The sequence below is a fragment of the Ornithorhynchus anatinus genome, chromosome 6, assembly GCF_004115215.2.
Source record: "Ornithorhynchus anatinus isolate Pmale09 chromosome 6, mOrnAna1.pri.v4, whole genome shotgun sequence".
In the NCBI taxonomy this organism is placed as follows: Eukaryota; Metazoa; Chordata; class Mammalia; order Monotremata; family Ornithorhynchidae; genus Ornithorhynchus; species Ornithorhynchus anatinus.
In genome coordinates, this window is record NC_041733.1 from 15320039 (window position 1) to 15339369 (window position 19331).

Consider the following 19331-nt stretch of genomic DNA (forward strand, 5'->3'; position numbering starts at 1 on the left):
TGTGTGACTGTGGGCGAGTCACTTCACTTCTCTGTGCCTCGGTTCCCTCATCTGTAAAATGGGGATTAACTGTGAGCCTCACGTGGGACGGCCTCATGACCCTGGATCTCCCCCAGCGCTTAGAACAGTGCTCTGCACATAGTAAGCGCTTAACAAATACCAACATTATTATTATAGAGTCCCAGGAAATCCGTTATCCATCCCACGCACTCAAAAAATTGGTGGTATTTGTTAGAGAAGCACCGCGGCCTAGCGGATAGAACACAGATCTGGGAGTGAGAAGGACCTGGGTTCTAACTCCAACTCCGCCGCTTGTCCGCTGTGTGACTTTGTCATTTCACTCTCTGTGCCTCAGTTTCCTCATCTGTAAAATGGGGAGTAAGGTTGTGAGCCCCAGGGGGGACAGGGACTGGGTCCAACCTGATGAGCTTGTCTCCACCCCAGGGCTTAGAACAGCGCCTGGCACATAGTAAGCGCTTAACAAATACCATAAAAAAAATCAAGCGCTGTGTGCAGAGTCCTGTAAATAATATAGATTGCAAGAGAGCAGAATATTCCCTTTTGAGGTCCAGGTAAACTTCGGAAATGCATACCTCCCTCCCTCCCTCGGGAATGTGGAAAATGTACAGGCCAACTGTCTGGTGTGGACAATTTTCTCCTCACCTGAGCTTTCCCAAAACCTCTTGCAGGATACAGTTGGCAGGGTTAATTGCAGAAGCAGCCAGGGAGGCTTTCAGGAGAGACATTCTCAGGTCTCCACGGGGAGCTGGCGCAGGGAAAGATCCGAACGCTCGCCTCCCGTGATAGAAGTAAAAGATCTTCAGCGCGGCCACCCTGCTGCTCCTGGCAGACGGGTAGAGAGGATGGCACCCGGGGGCCTCCGCTGAAGAGAAAACAGGAATTGATTACCATTTAGTTTCCATCGGTGACATTTAATCAGCTTCTATTGCAGCCGGAGGGGTGATTTTGAAAGTGATCCTTGGTATTCAGAACACGGTCCTGGGAATCAGAAGGACCTGGGTTCCAATCCTGCCTCCGCCACGTCTGCTGTGTGAACTTGGGTAAGTCACTTCACGTCTCTGGGCCTCGGTTACCTCATCTGTAAAATGGGGCTTAAGACCGTGAGCCCCACGGGGGACAGTGCGATAACCTTAACAACCTGATAACTAACCCAGCCCTTAGAACAGAGCTCGGCACATAGTAAGCGCTTAACAAATATCATTATTATTATCTGTAAAATAGAGATTAAGACTCTGAGCCCCACGGGGGACAACCGGATTACCTTGTACCTACCCCAAAGCTTAAAACAGTGCTGGGCATATGTCAAAGGGCAGGGACTGTCACTATCTGTTACCGATTTGTCCATTCCAAGCGCTTAGTACAGTGCTCTGCACATAGTAAGCGCTCAACAAATACTATTGAATGAATGAATACAGCGCTTAACAAATACTACTATTATTATTATTATTATGAAAATCTGCCCTTTTCTCTCATCCAAACTGTTGCTATAGTCAACCAAGCATTTAACATACAACGCCTTGACTACCATATCAGCCTCCGCACTGTTCCCCCGCCTCTCCCCACACCAATCCTTACTTACTCTACTGTACAAATCATTTTTCTAAAAAAAAAAAAATTCAATTCCCGTCTCCCCCCTCCTCAAAAACCTCCCACCTCCACATAAAACAGAAGCTCCCTATTTTCAGCTTTAAAGCATTCAATCAGTTCACCCCCCTCTTACTTGGCTCAGTGGAAAGACCCCGGGCTTGGGAGTCAGGGGTCATGGGTTCGAACCCCATCTCTGCCACTTGGTGGCTGTGGGCGAGTCACTTCACTTCTCTGTGCCTCAGTTACCTCATCTGTGAAATGGGGATGAGGACTGTGAGCCTCACCTGGGACAACCTGATTATCCTGTATCTCCCCCAGCGCTTAGAACAGTGCTCTGCACATAGTAAGCGCTTAACAAATACCAACATTGTTATTATTACCTCTCTGGTTTCCTACTGTAACCCTAACCTGCACGCTGCTTCACTCCTCCGAAGTCAACCTATTCACTGTACCTGGATCTGGTCTCTCTCGACGCTGACCCCTTGTCCGTCTCCTCCACCTCCTCCGACTCTCCCCACCTTCAAAGCCTTATTAAAATCACATCTCCATGATTAAGCCATTTTTCCCCTTCTCCTCTTCCTCCTGCATTTCCTCGGCACTTGGATCTATACCCTTCAAACGCTTGATATCACCCCACCCTCAGCCCCCACAGCATTTATGTACGTACCCATAATTTATTTTTATGTCTGTCTTCCCCTCTAGACTGTAACCTTCTTGTGGGCAGGGATACAGGTCTACCAACTTGGTTGTATTTTATTCATTCAGCAGTAGCGCTGACTGTCGTCTCTATCTGTTACCGAATTTGTCCATTCCAAGCGCTTAGTACAGTGCTCGGCACATAGTAAGCACTCAATAAATATGATTGAAGGAATGAATCGAATGGATTGAAGCAGCACGGCTCAGTGAGGCGGCATGGCTCAGTGGAAAGAGCACGGGCTTGGGAGCCAGAGGTCATGGGTTCCACACTTGGCAGCTGTGTTTCTGCGGGCAAGTCACTTCACTTCTCGGTGCCTCAGTTACCTCATCTGTAAAATGGGGATGAAGACGGTGAGCCTCACGTGGGTCAACCTGATTACCCTGTATCTACCCCTACGCTTAGAACAGTGCTCGGCACATAGTAAGCGCTTAACGAATACCAACATTATTACATTATCATGATGTGTGCAGAGCACTGTACTAAGCACAACAATAAATGGACACAGTCCCTGCCCACAACGAGCTTCCACTCTCCCAAGTGCTTAGTACAGTACTCTGCATACAGTAAATGCTCAGTAAATATCATAATTGATTGGGGATGTGCTGTGCGCCGAGTGTTTGGCAGAGTACAATGCAATAGTGGTGGTAGGCAAGATCCCTGCCACGATTCATTCATTCAATAGTATGTATTGAGCGCTTACTATGTGCAGAGCACCGTACTGAGCGCTTGGAATGTACAATTCGGCAACAGATAGAGACAATCCCTGCCCCATAACGGGCTCACAGCCTAAACGAGGAGTTTCCAGTCTAGAGGAGGAACTTAAGCTCTGTGTATCCGCGTTGCCTTCGCAACACTGGTCCGTCAGCACCACCTCCGTTACATGGGTGCTCTTTCCAAAAAGGGAAGAAGCAGAGATTTGATCCGCGGAAGCCACCGCTTTCAGGGATAATGAAGGTTAATTAGAGCTGAGACCCTATGGGAGTCAGAAAAAATGGGGTTTAAAAATTTCATTAGAACCTGATTGATTTGCATACACTGTAATGAGCTCGGGAAAGGTTGATGTTAAGGTAACAGCTCTTGGGAATTGGAAATGAAAACACGGCAACTTCTCAAATCGTTTTGTAAAGCGACATTTCATTCGTCGCTTTGCTGGGCTTCGATTCAAGCCAGATTTTGGTGATCTTTTTAAATTGCAGTAGTCATTCCAGAGGGAACATCATATGTCTGTTTGCTTCATTATAAGCTCTTCCTAGTGAGACAGAAAAGTTGAAGGGGTGGATCGCCTAATGGAAAGAGCATGGGCCTGGTAGTCAGAGGGCCTGGATTCTAATCTCTGCTCCACCACTTGCCTGCTTTGTGACCTTGGGCAGGTCAGATAACTACTTTATGCCTCCCTTTCCTCATCTGCAAAGTGTGGATATTCAGTACCTGTTCTCTCTCCTCGACTGTGAGTCCCATGTGGGTTAGGGACCGCGTCCAACTTGACTGATACATAGTAAGCGCTAAATAAGAAGAAGAAGAAAGAGCAGTAAAAAAATGGTAAAGGAAAAGGTGAGGTAAGTCAAGTAAGCAACTGTATTTATTGAGGGCCTACTGTGTGCAGAGTGAAGGAGCACGACCTAATGGAAAGAGGCCGGGCCTGGGAGTCAGAGGACGTGGGTTCCAATCCCAGCTCTGATACATGTCTGCTGGGTGACCTGGGCAAGTCACTAAACTTCTCTGTACCTCAGTTACCTCATCTGTAAAATGGGAATCAAGACTGTGAGCCCCATGTGGGACAAGGACTATGTCCCACCTGATTAACTTGTATCTATCCCAGAGCTTAAAACAGTACCTGGCACATAGTCAGCACTGAACAAGTACCACAATCATTATCAGTGTTTGGGAGAGCACAGTAGAATTAGCAGAGATGATACCTGTCCTCAGGGAGTTTACTATAATAATAAAAATCGTGGTATTTGTTCAGCGCTTACTATGTGCCAGGCACCATACTAAGTTCTGGGGTGGATACCAGCAGATCAGGTTGGACACAGTCCCGCGAGGGATTCACAGTCTCAGTCCCCATTTTACAGATGAAGTAACTGAATCCCAAAGAAGTGGAGTGACTTGCCTAAGGACCCACAGCAGACAAATGGCAGAGTAGGGATTAAAATCAATCTATCAGGGGAGCCAGAATTAAAATAAATTACAGAAAGCCCATGAGGCCCCACATGGGACAGAAACTGTGTTCCAACTGATGATCTTTTCTCTACCCCTTCTCCTAGTACAGTGCCTGGCATAGAGTAAGCACTTAAGTGACATAAAAAAAAAAAAAAAAAAAAATAGGAGGCCGTACCAGAGAATACAGATATGTACAGAGTTGCTGCGAGGGGTGAGTACCTTAGGAAGTGCTGAAGTGGCCATTAGTGGGGAATGTAGGGAGGAGAGATGAGAAATTAACTGAGCTTTCTTTAGCCAATGGAGACCAAAGTCTCCAACAAGACGAGCCTGAGCTCCCCAAAGCCATCCAAGAGCCAGCGGCAACGACACGCAAGGCTCGTGTACTTTTCCATCGACTTTATGGGTGTTTTCTTCAGACGTATCTGATTGACGGCGTCTCACCTCAAGTGATTGCCGGAAATGTGGGGCCCGGGAGGTGGTGAGGCGATGGACACGGGTATTAGGTGAGAGTCAGGCTGGTTCAGAAGACTGTTAGGTTGCTTACTGTCATCATTTCCCGGAGAATAAGCAGTGTTGCCTAGTGGAAAGAGCACAGGCCTGGGAGTCAAAGGACCCGACTTCTAACCTTGGCTCCGCCACTTGTCTACTAGGGACCCTTGGGCACGTCTCTTCTCTTCTCTGTGCTTCAGTTACCTCATCTGTAAAATGGGTATTAAAGCTTTGAGCCCGATGTAATGGATTTTATTTATCTGGAATTTATTTATTTATATTAACGTCTGTCTCCCCCTCTGGACTATAAGCCCGTTTGGTCAGGGAATATGTCTGTTTATTGTTATATTGTACTCTCCCAAGCACTTAGTTCAGTGCTCAGCACACAGTAAGCACTCAATAAATACCTTTGAATGAATGAATGAAATGCCCCACAAGGGGTTTGAAGTCTAAGTAGAAGTGAGAACAGTTATTTAATCCCCATTTTACAGATGAGGAAACTAAGGTGCAAAGATATTAAGTGACTTGACTATGGTCACTCATCCGGCAAGGGGCAGGGCCAGGATTAGAATTCAGGACCTCTGACTCTCAAGCCTGTGCCCTTTCCATTAGGCCAGGCTGGAGAGGCAGAAAGACCAGTGCTAAAGCTAAACCAACGCCATGGATTCTAATCCCGGCTCTGCCACTTGTCTGCTGTGTGACCTTGGGCAAGTTCACTTCTCTGCACCTCAGTTCCCTCATCTGTAAAATGGGGATGAAGACTGTGAGCCCAACGTGGGACAGGGCCTGGGTCCAACCTAATTTGCTTGTATCCACCTAGCGCCTAGTACAGTGCCTGGCACGTAAGAAGTGGTTAACAAATACCATAATTAATTAACTGTGTGGGACCCAAGGAGACAGGAGGGGAACGGCATAAAATCCAACTCAATGCTTCGTCTTTCCTCGGAATATTAACCGAGCAACTAAGGAATAAAATGCCACTTCCCCACCATAGAACGCACTTGCCGAGACTTTGCAGATGAGCTAGACAGAAGTTCAAATAATTACGAAGGACTGTAAGTAAGAGCAGTCCTCCAGGACAGATGGCGTTTGGACCAGGGAGGCGGAGGAGAAAGATAAGAAGGTGGCTTCCTTCCCGTCCGGTGCGCTAATTACAGTCTCTGTCTTCCACCCGTGCTTTGAATTGGGGTTAACATTCTCTTTAACTTTCTGTCTTAATCAATCGGATATTGCCTTTTGCTGAGAAGCTTTAAATGGTCACTACTTTCCAGCGTGGAAGTGGCCGCATCTCGTCAGAGGATGGAGCAGTTGATGAAACCGTAGCTCCCATAAATAATTCTGATTTTAAAAGAATTTGGATGTAAAAGATGCTCAAGTGATGGGAGTTCATGTCAATCCTCTGATCTGTGCCACACTCAGTTGAAATTTAGGACTTGAGTAATGCCTAGAAATGGTCTGGGCTCCTAGTTCTTTTATGGAAGGATGGGGAGAGAGGAAGAGGATTTTTAAAAAAATCGATCAATCGATAATATTTATAGAGAGCTCACGGCGAACAGAGCGTGGTTCTAAAAGCCTGGAAAAGAACAAGATAGTGGACAAATCCCTGCCCTCAAGGGGGAGAGAGAAGACAGACATTACAGGGATAATATGTGATTTTATTGTTACTACAGTGGATTGCCTGTCTTTCTGTTTCGTTGACTGTCTCGCCCTTTTAGACTGTGAGCCCACTGTTGGGCAGGGATTGTCTCTATCCGTTACTGAATTGTACATTCCAAGCGCTCAGTACAGTGCTCTGCACGCAGTAAGCGCTCAATAAGTATGATTGAATGAATACAGTGCCTGTCACACAGTTAATACTTAAAGTTCTGACAGAGAGAGATACAAGATAATCAGTCCAGGAACCATTTTTGTTCCACCTGAAGCTCATAGTCTAAAGAGGGAGAACAGGTTTTGAAGCAGCGCGGCTATAGAAAAGCAACACAGCTTAGTGGAAATCGCCCAGGTTTGGGAGTCTGAGGACGTGGGTTCTAATCCCAGCTCTGCCTCTTGTCTGCTGTGTGACCTTGGGCAAGCCACTTCGCTTCTCTATGCCTCAGTTATCTCATCTGTAAATGGGGTTTGCGACTGTGAGCTCCACGTGGGTCAGGGACTGTATCCAGCTGGATCTGCTTGTGTCCATCCCAGTGCCTGGCACCTAGTTAAGTGCTTAATAAATACCCTTATTATTATTGAGTGCTTACTATGTGCAGAGCACCGTACTAAGCGCTTGGGAGAGTACAATACAACAGAGTTAGCAGAGTTTAACGACTTCACAGTCTGGCGGGGGAGGCAGACATTACTATGAATACTTTAAAATATATAATTTAAAGATATATACGTCAGTGCTGCGGGGTCAGAGCGAAAATCTTTGAAGACGGGGATGCCGGTGATCCATCCGATAGGAAGTTGGAGTGTGTTACGGGCAGGACAGAGGACAACAGCAAAAGAGAGCTGAGATGGAGGCATAGTGAGTAGGGTGGTGTTAAAGGAGCAAAGTGTGCAGGTTGGGTGGTGGTGGGAGGGGAATGAGTGCTTTGCAGACAGTAGATGGTCAATAAATAATAGTGGATTGGGAAAGCACTATCTACTCTTCAGGGTCCCAGTAAAGAGACCGAGATTTAGAAATGACCATGTGAAGGAAAGATTCTTCCCTCCCTATCAATCAGTGGTATTTGCTGAGTGCTTACTGCGTGCAGAGTCCTGTTCTAAAGGCTAGGAAGAGTACTATGCAATAGCATCAGAAGACCCAATCCCGCCTCCTAGGAGCTTAAATTCAAATGAATTACAGAGAGGGGAAATAGGAGAGAATAGGGGTATGCACATAAGTGCTGTGGGGCTGCGGGTGGGGGGAATATCAAATGCTTACGGGTGAAGATCCAAGTCCATAAGCGATGCAGAAGAGAAGACTAGTAGGAGGAAAGAGGGTTTGCTGGAGAGAGTTTGGGTCTGGGTGTCAGGATATCCAGGTTCAAGTTCCAGCTCCCTCATGGCCTCCCGGGAGTCCCAGAGCAAGCACTAATCTCTCCAGGCCTCAGTTTCCCCATCTGCAAAACGGAGGTAAGATAAATTGTGAACCCCGTAGTGGGACAGGGATAGTCCAATCTCATCTTCGATTTATATTGTCTTTCCCCCTCTTTAGCTTTAAGCACACTGTGGGCAGGGAGCACATCCACCAGCTCTGACTGCACTCTCCCAAGCACTTAGTACAGTGCTCTACACACAATAAGTGCTTGATAAAAATAATAATGATGGTAATTGTTAAGCACTTATTATGAGCCAAGCACTGTTCTAAGCACTGGAGCAGATACAAGCTAATCAAGTTGGAAACAGTCCCTGTCCCACATGGGGCTGACAGTCTTAATCCCCATTTTACAGATGAGATAACTGAGGCACAGAGAAGTTAAGTGACTTGCCCAAAGTCACACAGCAGACAAATGGCAGAGCCGGGATTAGAACCCACAACCTCCGACTCCGGAGCCGCTGCTTTTCCCACTAAGCCACGCTGCTTCTCCACTGATGATGATGATCTCGTAATCCTGGGTCTACCCCAGTAGTAAATGACAAAATGTGGCTTCTATCATCATCGTCATCATCAAAATTACAAAACGATAAATTCTTACCTTGAGTTGCCTCATATTCTCCTGGGATCCAGTCGGTGCAGCATTAATTTCATTTCCTCTCTCCCCTTCTCTCTGCTTCCTCCCTACCTCCCCACTGCTTAATGTGATTTTCTGCAAAAGAAATTCAGAGAATGCCGCCGTTGGTTGTTAAAGTTAAAAGGGCATAAATCTCCTAGGCAAATCGGAAAACGATCGATGGGCATCCCTATTGATTTGATTTGGATGTTTCTAATTATTGAGATTCCAGAATCCAAACTGAGCTCCACTAGCTACTGTAACTTTGAGAGCAGACGTTTCAGGATTCGAGGACAGTTTTGCGCGCAAGGTATGTTTAAAGAATGAACTCCTGGTAAAGCCCCAGGCTGACGACACATCCATGTCATTATTAAATCTGAACTAAATCTGAAGAGGGTGGTGTGATTCCTGCGCCATTCCCAGCCCTGAATATGGAGACGGGATCCTGCTAAAGGCTTATAGGCCTATGAATCACAGAGGCATTTCTGCCCAAATTTATAGTTGTCATTTATCGATTCACCTGCAGGAGCCGGTTTATGCGAATTCAATTAATAGTGGAGCCAGTGTGGAGTTTCAGAGAAATCATCCCTGGCCCAGTTATAGTTTTTCTCTATATTATCCTACATGGGTAGCCATAGAAGGCTGTGCTGAATTATACGCCGCGCTTATAGACCTCAGATATATTGCAGGAAAAGATGAAATGCCTCAGGGATTGGCCAGAGCAAGTTTATTAAAAACTTCCACAGTGTTTTATAGTATCACATGGCCGGAGCCCAGTGCTGAGGTGGAGTAAGCTGGGAGACGGGAGGATTTAGACAAGATTGAATCCTTCTGCCGCTACGACTCTGTCCGACTTGCTTGCGGGAGGGGAAAGTGCTTGAGAACTGAGTGAACGAGTCCCACCTTGAGGCCAATTCTCAGGAAGATGACCTGGGTTCTAATTCAGCTTCTGCCATTTAACTGCTTTGTGACCTTAGACAAGTCACTTTGCTTCTCTGTGCCTCAGTTCCCTCATCTATAAAATGGGGATTCAATAGCTGTTCTCTCTCTTACTCAGACTGTGCGCCCCATGTGGGACCCGATTATCTTAATACCTAGCCCTGTGCTTAGTAGAGTGCTTGACACATAATAAGTGCTTAATTACCATCATTATTATCATTATCATTATTAAAATAACACATGCACGTCATCTCATACATATTTCTAATCACATTTGCGCTTGGTCCAACAGCTAAATCCAAGACCTGAAAAATGCCTCTTTCTAAACCAAATTAGAAACTGCTTTTCCAGTAGGAATATTTGATCTTCCTTTGTCCTTTGATATTTTTTCTCTTGTTTAGATTTGTTATCTTACCTTGTGATGTATTTTGAGTGAAGAACAGAATTTCCTGGAGGGGCTGATTTCCTCTGCAGTTCGTAAGAACCTCGGGAAACTGCTAGATTTCACTCGTTTTATTTCTTTTCTTCAATCTAAGAGAAAATGTTTAAAAACAAAATGTTCCCAGAAAAAAAAAGGGGCTTGACAGTAATGTATTTTATTGAAGATAATCGATGGTTGCTCTTGAAGAAAAGTAACCAGACAGAACCCTCGGGGTTCAGTTCTTTGTCATCACTTCCATTTGTGCTGGGGAATAAAGACAGCAAGTTAAGGTATCAAGAGCCTGTCCTGTTCAATCACTCAATAGTGTTTGAGCACATACTGTGCGCAAAGCACTGTACTAAGCAGCTGGGAGAGTGAACTAGAGTTAGTAGACCTTATCCCCCTCCCCGAGGAGCTGACAATTTAGCAAGAGAGACAGACAGTAATATCCATCCTACTGGATGGTCCAGCTATAAACTCACCGCGGGCAGAGATCTTGTCAACTTACTCTGTTGTACCCTCCCAAGTACTTAGTACAGTGCTCCGCACATATAGTAAGTGCTCACTGAATACCACAGATTGATTGATTGAGGAGAGTTGAGGTAGCCCAGAAAAACCACCACGCCCAAGAAAGTTACAAATCACCCAAGCGACTTCCCTCCTCTCTGTAACAGCAGGATGCAGGGATAATCTCAGATGGAAATGAAATGATAAAGTGGGGACATTTGGCCAAAGAAAGGGAAGACGGAGGAGTTTAAAATAAATGAAGGGCCTTCTTTTTCAAAAACACTGAAACGCAAAAGCCGTGTAATACATATATAGTTCATTTCGACCACAGGGTCAGAAACGGGCCTCAAAGAGCTAACAGCTAAGAGCTGTGTCCAAATCAATTTGCTCGTAGGCCACCAGAGCTTAGTACAATGCCTGTCAAGTAGTAAGCACTGAAGTATCGTTGTCATTATTATTACTGTTAATAATAATAACAGGCCCCAAAGCTGCCATTTTGGATCTCTCTGGCCCTGACTGGGTATTAGAACGGTGCTCTGCACATAGTAAGCGCTTAACAAATACCAATATTATTATTCTCAGGGCTCCTCAGAGATGTGGGATGGATAAGTCTGGGAGTAGATAAGTATGTGGAGTAGGCCCCTGTGCCAGTCAATCAATCAGTGATGTATTGAATGCTCTCTGCATACAGAGCATTAAAAAATAATAATAATTATGGTACTTGTTAAGGGCTAACTAGGTGCCAAGCACTGTTTTAAATGCTGGGATAGATAAAAGTTAATCAGTTTGGACACCGTCCCTGTGTCACACAGGGCTCACGATCTTAATTCCCATTTTACAGATGGGCCAGCTGAGGCCCGGAGAAGTCAAGTGACTTGCCCAAGGTCACCCAACAGATATGTGGTCGAGTTTGGATTAGAACCCAGGCCTCTCTGACTCCCAGGCCCTGGCTCTATCCACTAAGCCAAGCTGCTGCTGCTTTGTACTAAGGGCTTGGGAGACTACAATACAACAGAGTCAGTAGACACATTCCCTGCCCATCTTTATAACCAGCTGGGAAACAAGCTAAATCATCCATAATTTACAGTTGGGAAAACTAAGAAGCACATTTCCTAGAATCAATGAATTGGGCTGGTCCTCTACAGCCAGGTAGGTCAGCACCTGAACTGTCCGACATTGAAAATTCCATCTCTCTGTGAAGATTGTCTCAATCCTGTGGCAGGTGTTAGGCAGGAACAAATCTTAACTGAGCATAATGTGGTCTGAGATGCATTTATGATTTGAGAATTAACACAGCTCTGCCTTCGATGAGCCTCCTCTTTGTTTTAAACATGCCTTACCTTCAAGAGAGAGTTCTTTGATCAAACCTGGATGAAGCAGGAGTATTTTCAAAATGTTCTGGGAATTAAAAAGTCAGTATTTGCTGAATGTGCATGGGGGACCCAACTGATATTTACCAGGATAACTCCTTGTGGTTGTGCTGCCCGGTGTTGGCAAAGTTGCACGACAGAGGCTGATTTTCAGGTTATTCCTGAAATTAAACAACCCTTCCACTCTCTCATTTGGGGTTTACTGGGGCTTGGTTCTGTAATCGCCAAATTTTAAATTCTGAAAAGAAATCCAGGAGACATAACCTGATCTGTTTGTATCCATCCCGGTTCTTAATACGGTGCCTGACATATAGCACTTAACAAACATCACCGTAGTCATAATTACACAAGGAGCCAAGAAAAGCAATAAGCCTATAATCTGCTCCCCAGTAAGTAGTTGGGGAGAGGGTGAAGTAGTTGAGTTGCCTTTGCATTGGCTATTGAGCTCCTGCTGGGCAGGAAACATGCCTATCAAATCCGTCATATTGACCGTCCTGAGGGCTTAGAACAGTGCTCTGTACCCAGTAAGCGCTCCTTTCAGTATGATTGATTGCTGTTAAATTCCTAGCGGAAAGAGCACAGACCTGGGAATCAAAGGACCTGGGTTCTAATCCTGGCTTTGCCACTTCTTGGGCAAGTCATTTGAATTCTCTGTACCTCAGTTCCCTCATTTGTAAAATGGGGATTAAGACTGTGAGCCCAATGTGGGACATGGACTGTATCCAACCTAATTATATCTACCCCAGTGCTTAGTACAGTGCCTGGCCCATAGCATTTAACTAATACCATAACAAAGTCACTGTGAACATTCCAATCCAGCCAGGACAACTTTAATAATGAAATGATACATCGAACTTCTCCAAGCTATTCCCTCTCTTGTCCGTGCTGCCTCTGCTACCTGGATCATTTTTCTAAAACCCCACTTCTCAAAAAAGCCTCCAGTAGTTGCCAATCCACCTCTGCTTCAAGGAGAAATCCCTCACCGTAGGCTTTGAGACACTCAGTCAACTTTCTCCCCACTACGTATCCTCACTCCTTTCCCACTCCAACCCAACCTGTACATCTGGGCTACTCTCAGGCCGATTTGCTTGCCTTGCTCTTGTCTCTTTCACCATCCACCCCTTGCTCACACCCTACCTCTGCCTGGAGCCTCCTCCCCCTTCATATTTAGTATCATTCTCCCCATCTCCAAATTCTTAATAAATTCATTTCTCCTCCAGGAAGCCTTCCCCGACTAACCTCTTATCTCCTTGCCCTAGTCTTCGTCCTTTCTACATCACTTGGGTCTCTCAAGAACTTATCTTGCCCTGTCCTACACTCACCACTTCTAGACATATCTTCAAAATCAGTTGTCCCCCCGCCCCCCTTCCTATAGCTTGAGTGTCTTTCTCCCCTGCTAGACTGTAAGCTCCTTGAAGGCAGGAATTGTGACCGAGTCTGCTGAGGGACAGGAACTCTAATTCCCACTTGTGTGTTCTCTCCCAGTTCTTAGTACAGTGCTTTGCACACAATAACCACTTTCTGATGGCATTTATGATGTGACTAACTGCTGGGGTGGGTACAAATTAATTAGGTCAGACACAGTCCCCGTCCCACATGGAGCTCACAGTCTGAGAGAGAGAACAGGTATCCCCATTTTACAGTTGAAGAAACTGAGGCGCACAGAAGTTAAGTGACTTGCCCAAGGTCCCACAGCAAGCAATTGGCAGATCGGAAATTAGAACCCAGGTCCATCTGTCTCCCAGGTCTATGCTCTCTCCATTAGGCCACACTGCTTCTCTTAAGAAATAGTATCACTACTCCCTTAAATGAGATGTTTTAATGAGATGTTCATCCCCTCGATTCTATTTATTGCCATCGTTCTTGTCCGTCCGTCTCCCCCGATTAGACCGTGAGCCCGTCAAAGGGCAGGGACGGTCTCTATCTGTTACCAATCTGTCCATTCCAAGCGCTCAGTACAGTGCTCTGCACGTGGTAAGCACTCAATAAATACTATTGAGTGAATGAACTGAATGAATAAATGCTTGCTCTACAATAGAATGATTGCTCAATTAAACAACTGATTGGTCTTCTAGACTGTAAGCTCGTTATGGGCAGGGAACATGTCTGCTAAATTGTATCGTCCTCTGCCAAGCATTTAGTATAGCGCTCTGCACTTAGCAAGCACTCAATAAATACCATTATTTAACTGACTGAAGAAATCTGCTCCCATAGAAGCCAACCAGGACCCCAGCACAGCTCATCCAAGTTGTCCAGGTAGCACACATTCTCTCATACACGTGCTGTTATGCTGCCGGACTAAAATAAGCTGCAGAGATCTTGGGATGCATCTAAAAATAATAATAACGATGGTATTTGTTAAGCGCTTACTATGTGCCACACACTGTTCTAAGCGCTGGGTTTGATATAAGGTAATGAGGTTGTCCTCTGTGGGGCTCACGGTCTTAATCCCCATTTTACGGATCAGGTAACTGAGGCATGGAGAAGTTAAGTGACCTGCCCAAAGTCACACAGCTGATTAGGCGGCAGAGCCGGGGCTAGAACCCACAGTCTCCGCCTCCCAAGCCCGGGCTCTTTCCACTAAGCCATGCTGTCGGATAAGCTCTGGCGCGGGGTTCCTTAAATTGCCCCTTTGTGCCTCTCCCTACATCCTTTCTTTGAAAATCGTGAGCGCTCTCTCTACATATATTCCAGCAATGCTTCCATTATATATATAATGTATATGCAATCCTGGAATTAAGGTGTTGCTGAGCGGCTCAATCCATGAGGACAGGATGCACGGAGAAGAGAAGCCTCCCTCATTAACAACACACAAGCAGGAGGAGAATGAAACAGTAGGAAGGGCATAGCAGGAAGCCAGGCCGGGCCCTTTTAAACCAGAAGCCCTGCAAGCAGCCTGATATTTGGGTTTGTTCTTTATAGTTTGGTCTTTTTTCTGAAAGAGCAAACCCTCTATACCTCAGTTTAGAGGGGGGGCCGGCAATAAGGGCTCAATAAACCATCCACCACCCTGGGAAAGGCTGGGAAAAGATAAGCAAGAAAAAGGTCCTACTCCAGCCACTACTCATCCTGAGACTAAATCAATCTATCGAATTTATTTTGTGTGCAGAGCGCTGTACTGAGCGCTTGAGAGTACAGTACAACAAAGTACCCCCATTCCCTCAGCACCCACAGACATATCTTTGTCCGTCTGTCTCCCCCGATTAGACTGTAAGCCCATCAATGGGCAGGGATTGTCTCTATCTGTGGCCGAATTGTACATTCCAAGCGCTTAGTACAGTGCTCTGCACATAATCAGCGCTCAATAAATACTACTGAATGAATGAAAGAGTTGGTAGACACATTCCCTGCTCACAGTGAGCTCACATTTTAGAGAGGCTATGTCTACTTCAAGTGGTTAGGGCAAATTCATTCATTCAGTAGTATTTATTGAGCGCATACTATGTGCAGAGCACTATACTAAGCACTTGGAATGGACAGTTCGGCAACAGATAGAGACCATCCCTGCCCAATGACGGGCTCACAGTCTAAACGGGGGAGACAGACAGCAAAGCAAAAGAGAACAAAACAAAAACAAGACAACATCATCAAGATAAATAGAATCGAGGAGATAAACACCTCATTAACAACATAAATAGGGTAATATATGCAAATGAGCACAGTGCTGAGGGGAAGGGGGAAGAGCAGAGGGAGGAGGGGAGGGGGAGCAGAGGGAAAGGGGGGCTCAGTCTGGGAAGGCCTCCTGGAGGAGGTGAGCTCTCGGTAGGGCTTTGAAGAAAGAGAAGAGAGTTAGTTTGGCAGAGGTGAGGAGGGAGGGCGTTCCGGGACCGCGGGAGGACGTGGGCCGGGGGTCTACGGGGGGATAGGTGTGAACGGGGGAGCGTGAGGTGAGCGGCAGAGGACCGGAGTGTACAGAGTGGGCAGTACAAAGAAGGAAGGGAGGTAAGGTAGGAGGCGGCAAGGGGATGGACAGCTTTGAAGCCAAGAGTGAGGAGTTTTTGTTTCGTGAGGAGGTTGAAAGGCAACCACTGGAGGTTTTTGAGGAGGGGAGCGACAGGCCCAGAGCGTTTCTGTAGGAAGATGATCCGGGCAGCGGAATGAAGAACAGACTGGAGTGGGGAGAGACGGGAGGAAGGGAGAACCGAGAGGAGGCTGACACAATAATCCAGTTGGGATATAATGAGAGCAAATGCTTAGTATAGTGCCCTGCACACAGTAAATACTCAGTAAATACGATTGACCGGCTGATGAGTCAAGTACAGCCCTGGGAGTCGGAAGGACCTCGGTTCCAATTCTGGCTCTGCACCTCTCTGCTGTGTGACCTTGGATAAGCCACTTAACTTCTCTTTGACTCAGTTACTTCTCCTGTAAATTGGGCCTAAAGACTGGGTTCCGCATGTGGGATATGGACTGTGTCCAACCTGATTAGCTTCTATCTACCCCAGCACTTCTTATAGTGCCTGGCACGTAGTAAGTACTCAAATACCATTTAAGAAAGAAAGAACAGACTGGGATCTGGAGGTTCAACTGTTCCAGAAACATTTGTGAAAGGAAAAATAAAGAAATACCTGACTGACCTACAGGAACACCAGATTCTAGTGGGAACTGCCGTCTTCTCCCGAGGAAAGTAACACACACCCACTGGATATCTCATTGCTAAGCTCAGAAAGTGAGTCCAGAACCAGGATCAGGCAGCTCACCAGGCCCTGACTCAGAAAATCAGTGAATCATTTTAGGAGGAAGAGGCCTTTTCTGACTAATTTCTCATATCCTTGTCAAATATCTGCCAACTGACATTTCTGCCACCCCTCACCGTTTGATCATCCTCCCTTTAATCTAACTCCCTTGCTAGATGATAAACTCTTTGAAGGAGGATACCACCCATTAATTGCATTACTCTCCCATGTGTTCAGTATAGTGCTCTAGATCCAGGAGTGGGACTCATTAACTATCAATTAATTATTTGACTGTCTCCCAGTACTGAGCCAGATGAAGACTCTCCATGCTGCTATCCACATGTTTGCTAGATTCCTAAGGCCCATAAAACTCAAGAGGGTCCTCTACCGGGTTGCCTTGGGTCAAAGGGGGGGGGGGGTCAGCCTGAGAAAGCAGAGTCCCAGTCTAAAAGAAATTATTGCAGAAATGTAAATGTATAATGCATGGCGACTTGGATCGTTAAAGGCATTCATCTCCACTAGGAAGAGGCGTGCTGCTTTTATTTATATATTATATAATATTAAGCACTTCCTGTGTGCAGAGCAATCAATCATTTATATATATATTTGAGCATATTTTATACATATACATACGAACACATGTGTATATATATATATACTCACATATATAATGCAAGATCCCCGTAGCTGAGCTGCAGAAAAGAAAAAATGCATTATACATATGTATGTAAATATAAATACATTCAATAAATGTAATTGATTTCTCTACACACAGTAAGTGCTCAATAAATTCCTCTGATACAGCTAAAGAACAAATAGCTAGAGATGTAGATCGACAGATAGATCTAGGTAGCTATCTGTTCTTTAGCTGTATCAATCAATAGTATTCATTGAAGACAATGAGTGCAGAGCGATCGATTATATTTATTGACTATTTTCTGTGTGCAGAGCACCGTACTAAACACTTGAGAGAGTAAAATATAATAGACGTGTTTCCTGCCTACAACAAGCTTAGAATCCAGAGGGGGAGATAGATGTTAATATAAATTACAGATATATACACAGATGCCGTAGGGTTGAAGGAGGGGTGAATAAAGGGAGCAAATCCGTGGCTCAGTGGAAAGAGCCCGGGCTTCGGAGTCAGAGGTCATGGGTTCGACTCCCGGCTCTGCCACTTGTCAGCTGTGTGACTGTGGGCAAGTCACTTCACTTCTCTGTGCCTCAGTTACCTCATCTGTAAAATGGGGATTAACTGTGAGCCTCACGTGGGACAGCTTGATTACCCTGTATCTCCCCCAGCGCTTAGAACAGTGCTCTGCACGTAGTAAGCGCTTAACAAATACCATTATTATTATTATTATTAATAAATCCAAACACAAGGGTGACACAGAAGCCAGTGGAAGAAGAGGAAATAAGGGCGTAGTCTGGGAAGGCGCTTGGAGGAGATGTGCTTTTAATAAGGCTTGGAAGGTGGGGAAGAGTCATAATCTGTCAGATATGAAGAGGGAGGGCATTCCAGACCAGAGACAAGACGCGGGTGAAGAATCGGCAATGAGATAGAGGAGACTGAGATACAGTGAGTAGGTTGGCATTAGAGGAGTGAACTGGCTGGGTTGTAGTAGGAAATCAAGGAGGAAATCAAAGTTCTGGACTGAGCATTTAGGAGAATACAATGCAACAGGGTTCGTAGATACGTCCCCTGACCACAGTGAGCTTACAGTCCAGAGTGTATAGTTAGTGGGCTAATCTAGTAATAATGTTATTTATTAAGCCCTTTCTATGGGTCAATCACTGTGCTAAGACCCAGGGTAGATACAAGCAAGATCATCAGTTCAAAGTCACTGTCCCACATGGGGCTCAAAGCCTAAGAGGGGGAGAAAGCAGGGTTGACTTTATTTTCTTCCTTTCTGCAGCACAGTTACGGGAATCTTGCATTATCTAAATGATAAAAAGGGCCTTAAAGGCTGCACTTACCCAACGGCAGAAGGGAGAATCACACCAAACTCCAGTCATTGCCTTAATAAGGCTTGAAGCCCAATGCAGAGGAGTGAACTTAACTAAGTCATTTCCATTTCCATGCATCGTGGAATAATTTTAAAGTCCGAACAATCAAATCAACCAATGGCATTTGTTGAGCACTGTGTGCAGGGGACTGAACTAAGCACTTGGGAAAGTACAATATAGTTAGTAGATGTGTCTATCTACAAGGAGCTTAAAGTCTAGAGCTTATAGTCAGAGGAAGATTTACTCTGATTTTAAAAAAAGAAATCTTACAAGAGCCCTTAAAAGGAAATTATGGACTGAAAGCTCATCGTGGGCAGGGAACTTGTCTACCAACTCTGTTCTAGTGTACTTTCCGAGTGCTTACTACAGTACTTTGCATGCAGTGAGCGCCTAATAAATATGAGTGATTGATAGAGAAGCAGCGTGGCTCAGTGGAAAGAGCACGGGCTTTGGAGTCAGAGGTCATGGGTTCAAATCCCGGCTCGGCCATTTGTCAGCTGTGTGACTTTGGGCAAGTCACTTAACTTCTCGGTGCCTCAGTCGCCTCATCTGTAAAATGGGGATTAAGACTGTGAGCCCCACGTGGGACAACCTGATTCCCTTGTGTCTACCCCAGGGCTTAGAACAGTGCTCGGCACATAGTAAGCGCTTAACAGATACCAACAAGAAGAAGATGTGTTCTATAGAAGATTGGATCCCAAATAGATCCATTAGATGAGTGTATTTTCCAAGATACCCAATTATAGTCTGTGGAAATGAGGGCATGACAGTGTAAGTAACGACCCT

The 19331-nt window shown here is 45.5% G+C and overlaps 1 long non-coding RNA gene across 1 annotated transcript; it reads right to left on the reverse strand.

Moving 5' to 3' along the window:
• Positions 1-686: 686 nt before the first annotated feature.
• LOC120638435 lies at positions 687-10087 on the reverse strand. Its single transcript, XR_005660093.1, has 4 exons — positions 9983-10087; positions 8614-8724; positions 7860-8037; positions 687-883 (listed from the first exon to the last, which is right to left on the reverse strand). It is a non-coding gene; the product is annotated as an uncharacterized LOC120638435 (long non-coding RNA).
• Positions 10088-19331: the final 9244 nt, after the last annotated feature.